Here is a 7,012-nt window from a genome sequence, read left to right as displayed (position 1 = left end):
GAGTGCAGAGAACAATTACCACTCAGAAGTGGACCATGGGGAAAATCAGTGGAGGCGTCTGGAAATGCCTCTGAGGAGAGACATAGGCAGTGCACATGCGTCCAAAAGGGGAATTTGCCTCCCTGGGCATAAAACTCCTTTCAGCATTTCCTCTGAAGTCAGGCCCAGGCACCAGGCAACCGCATGTGTTTCTATTTTCATCACCTTCACTTTTTTCTTTTTCCTCACCATCTTTTCTTCTTGCTGCCCATCTTTGATTCATTTCTTTGCTTGTAAAAGACTATTCACCTACAATTTCTTTTTTTTTTTGAGACAAGGTCTTGCTCTGTAGCCTGGGTTTGAGTGGAGTGACATTATCATAGCTTATGCAGTGTCAAACTTGAGGCCTCAGGCCATCCTCCTGCCTTACCCTTCCATGTAATTGGGACTGTATGTGCATGCCATCACACTAGGCTCATTTTTCTATTTTTTTTTTTTTTTGAGATGGGGGTCTCACTATGTTGTTCAGGTTAGTCTCAAATTCCTGGCCAAGAGAGGTCCTTACACCTTTGCCTCCCAAAGTGTTAGGATTACAGGCGTGAGCCACCATGCCTGCCCACATCCACGGTTTGTAATGACAAATTTGATACTGTTTTTACAATTTGAACAGCAGCACTGTTCCTATAATTCAAATTATTCTAAACACTCCAATCACTGTCGACGTCAGTAACCTACAGCTAATAAAATGTCCTTTCTACACCGTTATTTCATTCTCCTTCAAGTCAGAAGGGGATTATAAATAGAAAAATAGTGGGATTTTTCTTTCAAACCATGTTGCACAAACACCTTATTTATATTATTCCAATTATGTGCTCTAAGTCTTTCCAAATATCTTTCTAATATTATTTATTTTTATTTCATTTTCACCAAGATTTCAGGGAGACTCTCCTCTACTATTTTGCTTAGGTAGTTGATCCCAAAAGTGTTTTAATTCTCTGTATACCTATATACTTTATTCAATGTACTTCCAAATTTATGACTTTGTCAAATCCTTTGTATGCCTCTCGAAACTGTCTTTAATCGGTTTTTATTTGGAAATATTTAGAACTAGTGGAAATAATGCATTGTGATTTGTACCTTCAGATTCTCAAGTATTATCCTCATTATTTCTGCCTCATTATTTCATCATCACAAACCAGATGCAGCAGTTTTGTATAATCTCTGAGACAGGAATTTCTAAAGCCTTTTTCTATAGTTGCCTAAGGCTGGCTAAGGAAAATGATTTTCACAGACACCCTCAAGGAATATACATGCTTCACATAATAAATCTGCAAAGGAAAAGAGCATCCTAAGAAAACTGAATTTAACACACAGAATAGTAGTTGCATATCTAAAAGGAATCAGAACTTAAATATTATTTAGAATAAATGACAGAACCTTTAAAGGCTGCCTGTGCTAGTTAAAAGGCAGCAGATCAAGTATGAAATAATTTCCTTTATATGAGAAGTATTTCATCAAAAATTGAAAAAAGATGAGTGATGGTCACAAATTTACATGCCACAGTGAATTCAGCTTGAACAAGATAGTGTGTTGTATTTTAAAACAAGATTTCCTAGAGAATTAGCAGTCAGTTTCACATACCTACTAAGAATACATACAAACCAGGTCTCCAACCTCCTAATACCAGATTACCTTCTAGCCATAAAATTTTCACAGGGCATCCCCTATAACATTTCATTACCACACCAGATATTTCTACTAAAAATGACTCTGTACAAGGACTTCTAAATCTAGTGCCATGGGGCAATCAATAGCTTGCATTTATTTAGGGATCACCTGTAAAACACTGAATGGAAGAATGGCACATCTTACAATAGTTGCTATTGCTGTCTGGTTTTTACATAAGACTTATTAGGATGTAAGTAACTTGGAGCAAATGATTTTAAAAGGAAGGATTTAACACACATCTTCCTTGAGGGTCATAGCCTAAAATGGACAGCATAGTCCAGAAACTTTTCTATAATAATGTTATTAAACATTCCATATACATAAGGCACAAAAGTTGTTGCTTTGTTAGAATCTATGATTACAGACCAAAAGAAACTTTACCACAAATAAGCAAAATAACTATTTTCTAGCACATGAAGTAGTTAGCTTTTTTTAATTTTAGAGGAAAGTCTTAGGATCTCTGTCTTTACATGATTTAAGAGCACAGATAAGATTCTCATCTCTCAGAAATCTGTACTTTTGCACACATTTTTTCATCCAACTAAAATCCTAGATTATACTAGTTAAATGAGGAAAAGCTTATCGTTTTATTTGTGCAAATTTTAAATATGATGAGAAAGAATTAATGTATTTATTTTGAATCCTTTTTATAAGGGAATGGTAGGAATATTTTAATTTCAGGACAGAGAAATCTGACAAAAGACCTCACGGCATTTCCATCTTTAATTTTGCCTGCCAATTCATTTTGATTAGAACTTTAATATGCATTTATTTTTAGAAGTGTGGTTTCTTAAAACTGCTAAATGCCCTTCTCTAACCACCCTGACATTGATCTTTTCTGAGTTTGACAACTCCTTGCTACAAGCTCCACAATCCATGGCAATGGCAATGCAACTTTTCTGCAGTATCTGCATAATTCCTAAAATTGTATTTGAATTCTCCAATATGGGCCCTGGAGGTTCAGTGGGCCACAAATTGTTGACCAGCCTCACTACCCGAATACCTCATTAAGTTCCTCCATCTTCCTCTGGTCTCTGAGTTTTCATATTCTTCATCTACATAGTGTCTGCCTTCTAGATCAATCCTTGCCATTTCCTCCTCTAGATCATTCCTCCATCAATTAAACCCATCTTCTCAACTACAGCCTGTTTCACCTGAATATGTGTTCTCACTCCAAATGTTAAGCATGCTCACATCTGCTCCATCTTGTACTTTTTTTACATTGGTTTTCATCTCTTTCCTACCCCTCTGGTCAATTGTGTATGGGTTCCAACCCACCACTCCACAGAAACCACCCTTGCCAAGTCACCTTTGACATCTTTGCTGCTACACTGGCTGGATACTTTTAGTTCTTGACTATATTGAAACAGAAATTATTTGGTCACTCCCACTTGTGAAGTCTCCCTTCCATGGTATTTGCTTTATTTCTTTCCTCTTCAGTAGCCTTTTCTGACTTTTTTTTGGGGGGGGGGGGTCTAACTACCACCTAAATGCTAATCTTCACACCAGAGCTGCCTCATCTTTTATATTTACATAGCTTTCGTAGAGCCCCAGTCAGATAATCTCATCCACTCTGAGGACAAGCAACACCCTTGGAAATAAGTTCCAAATCTGCATTTATATTATGCCTGTAGTAGATTTCTCATCTGGAGTCCCTGAGATTTATATCAAAATAGTTTTAACACCTCAAACTAAGTAATGATCTTTGTCTCTGAAATCCTTCCTCCCATTTGTAGAATGTTATTAATATAGACAGAGTCCTCCAGACACAAATCTAGAACTAATCTATAATTTCTTCCTTTTCTTAATCAACATCCAATCGATGACAGATCCTTCAAATTAACCCTAAAAGCAATCACATAGATTTCCTTCTTTCCTAAATTTCTGAACTAGTATTTTTACAGAACTACATAATTCATTTTATCTCATTTCTTTTCTTGAGTATGAATTACATTTTTCTATTTTTTCTATTTTTTCATAGATATGATCATTTTTGGTCAAATACTAGACAGCATTGTAAGATAGCATGTTAAGACCGAATAATATCTTTATCTGAAAAACTCATATTGATGAAGATTTGGTTTTACGTTTTGTGAGGATAACTTATTTTAATTTTGCCCTTGGAGTTAGGATTATTCTTTTAGTCTTGGGCATAACATTTTTTCTAAAATACAGACCTGGAGAAAATCCAAGCTTTTTACTGCCACTTTGTAGTTTGGTAGGACTCAAAACTCTGAACTGTCTCTTCTGTACAGGAGACATATATATACACATATATATAAGAGATACGCACATAAATACATGGATATACGTATATACACGTGTGTGTGTCTATGTAGAAATGTAAGCTATTTGCTACTCTTTACATACTATATACAATACTACATACTTTGTATAATATATATACTCTATATATACGATGTATATATGTTTATGTGTATGTTTCTTATCTATATATATACATACTATATACACACACACATACATATACACATAAAAGCTACTCTGCCATTATTGGAAGGCAGAAACCCTAAATTTCTTTTTTGGACAATATCTTTATAATATGTCCTTGCTTATTTGAATGTACCTTTGAATTATGCCGTGACCCATACACTCATATTCATGTTTCAATTATAATTTCATGTTCTTCAATATCCTGTTTGAGGATTTCTTCTAGAACAGGTCACCTATTTTCTGACATCATTGCTCTATGTGAATCCATGACATTTAATTTTCTGGAACACCTTCAGCTTTTCTGACATACTGTGGGAAGGGCTTGAATGTGATGTTGTAAAATGTGTTTCTAGAATTGTCAGAGCAAGAGGTATTACTCTTTCTCAGAAAATATTTATGATCTAAAGAGCAAATACATAAGCAAGTTGTTTTGTTTATTTCCTAAGATGAACTTCATGAGCCAGTTCAAGTTGACATTGTACGGAAGGATCTGCCTTCATTTCCTTTCGTGCTCTCTGTATCAGTTAACAATTACACGGCCATTACAGTCTTTGTGCCTTATGACACTTTAAAAACATTTATTGTCTTTTAATAGTCAATTAATATCTTATTAAATGTTTTACTCTCCTAATTTTTCAGTAAAGCTAAAACAAATACCAAGAACAGAACATTTATTCTTTTTCTTCTTCTGGTAATTATCACAATAGGGTTTGGGGGGGTTGTTTTCTATAAGCAAACTTTTCAAGGAATATCTGCCATCTTGTTACTTTATGAAAATTAAGTTGGCAAGGAGGTGAAACCATTGTCATTATCAAAAATTAGGCTTGTCTTTTTTTTAAATTATAATGGAAAATATGAATTTGATGCAACCTCCCTAAACCACCCTTTCTCTCTTTCTCTTTCTCTCTCTCTCTCTCACACACACCCACACATACTTTTAACTTACACACAAACACACCCATAGACAGCAGGTAATATGGTAAAAGAAAGATCCTCCTATTAAAACTCATAATAGCTGCACACCTTCTGTCTTAAAATTGGACAGTAGTTGGCTCTCCATTACCCAATCTTGGTTTTACCCACATTCCTCAGACAACCATCATCACTTTCCTTTGCTTTACAAAAGGTACATTCATAATCAACTTAGGCCATGGTACTAATAATTTAAAATATGTTTATAAACTAGTAAGATCATGGAAATGAAGTGAAAATGAATATCTTGGCATTCCCTGGCTATCTTGTGAGCCTGGCATTTACATTCTCATTTAATCCTCAGCATGCTCTGAGTGATGAGTCTTCTTGTCTCTTCTTTTTTTTCTTTTTCTTTTTTTGACCATGAAAATAATTTGTTGCTTAGACATCTGGTCTATTCAAGCATTAGGCCTATTGAAGGTAGAATTAACTCAGGTCATGGAAGAGGGAAAAGTTCCATCCAGTACCTGCTTCACTTCAAATCTCCTGGGGTCTTAGTTTATGCATTCTCTCTACAGTGTCCCCATGTGCTTATTTGTGGATGAACTTGAAAATGGTATGAGAAACTCTGTGTACATTCAACTTGGCAAGTATCATTGGTGATGCAACTTTCAGAAACATTCAGAAATCGCACTGCCTACAGTGAGAGTCTTGGATGATCAAAGAAAAGAATTCCATTAAATATAATCTCACAAATAGGAAAGAAAATATATGCATTTTTGCCAATGGACTGTTTTACATATCAGAAAAATGTCATAATAAGATTATCTGAGATTAAAAGATTAACTTTTAATTGATAATCAATTTTTAATTTACATTCCAATGGTTTCATGATACTAAAACATCAGAGAAACATAAAATCAATTTTGCCTAAATGGAATTTAGGGAAGAAATGTAGGACTATTAATAAGGAATAATAGCTGTACTTCTTTAGCTAAGTCATTAAAAAATACCAATTAAACTTTTTCCATCAAAATTTTTTTAAAAAGCAGATCAACATTATAATTGAAGAATCTAATATAAACATGTACTTGACGATGAAGCACATCTGAGTATAAAGTGGAAAGGTCTTCTAAAAACCATCAAGTATATTATCTCCAAATACTCAGATAATAAATCACTTCTGTAAGCTATTTGTTAGGTGGAATCATAAAGAATTGAATATTTATTACTGTGAAAACAAATCTTTAGTACAGTAGTATGTAGCTTGGGTATTAAGCATAATCAGCTGAATCAAGAAGTTGAAAATCTGGTAAGAAATTTGTATATACAAATTCTATGAGTGTGTGTGGATAGGTGAGGGAAACTCTATAAGCCAGTTGACTCAAGAGCAACTCAACCTAACTTTCTGAGCAACCTAGCCTGTTCACTTGAACCCAGACATGATGTCAAATCTCCATTGCTTAGAAGGCAATTAAAAATTACAATTCTGATAGCACACAAACCAAATTTTAAAAATTGTAGAAAGAAATTAAAACTATATTCAAAGAGCCTTTTTTTTTCCCAGCTCAATTTCAGGGCCCTGAGGAAAATAAAAGCATCCATGACTATCCCAGATGAAAATAAAATGAATGTCATGGAATCAGTTATATTTCCCCACTGAGGTGTAAAATCTACGTAGAAATTTGATACTATAACAAATTATATTTCTCATAGTTCTGTTTTTATTTTCTTTAAACTCTGCTTAATATAGTTTTATGGTTGTAAAAATGTTTTCATGATTTGGAATCTGGTTCCAGTTCTTTTCACTTATTTTTATATCAATATTTAATATGCTGGCTACCAGCTCTAATCAGGAAAAAATACTCTGGGAAATCTCTTCATTACAAGAACACGTTCAGCAGAAATTACTGACCTACAAGGAAACCATAAAAAAAGC

General features: G+C 34.2%; 1 protein-coding gene across 1 annotated transcript in view; it reads left to right on the top strand.

Annotated features, from left to right (window-relative positions):
* The window catches only part of TACR3 (tachykinin receptor 3), an 84,399-nt gene that overhangs the window by 54,332 nt on the left and 23,055 nt on the right, over window positions 1-7,012 (top strand). The window lies entirely within an intron of this gene.

Source organism: Otolemur garnettii, unplaced genomic scaffold, assembly GCF_000181295.1.
Source record: "Otolemur garnettii isolate 467f Iridium unplaced genomic scaffold, OtoGar3 scaffold00103, whole genome shotgun sequence".
Classification (NCBI taxonomy): domain Eukaryota; kingdom Metazoa; phylum Chordata; class Mammalia; order Primates; family Galagidae; genus Otolemur; species Otolemur garnettii.
Note: the sequence above shows the minus strand (reverse complement) of the source record. Positions and strands in the feature narration are given on the sequence as shown.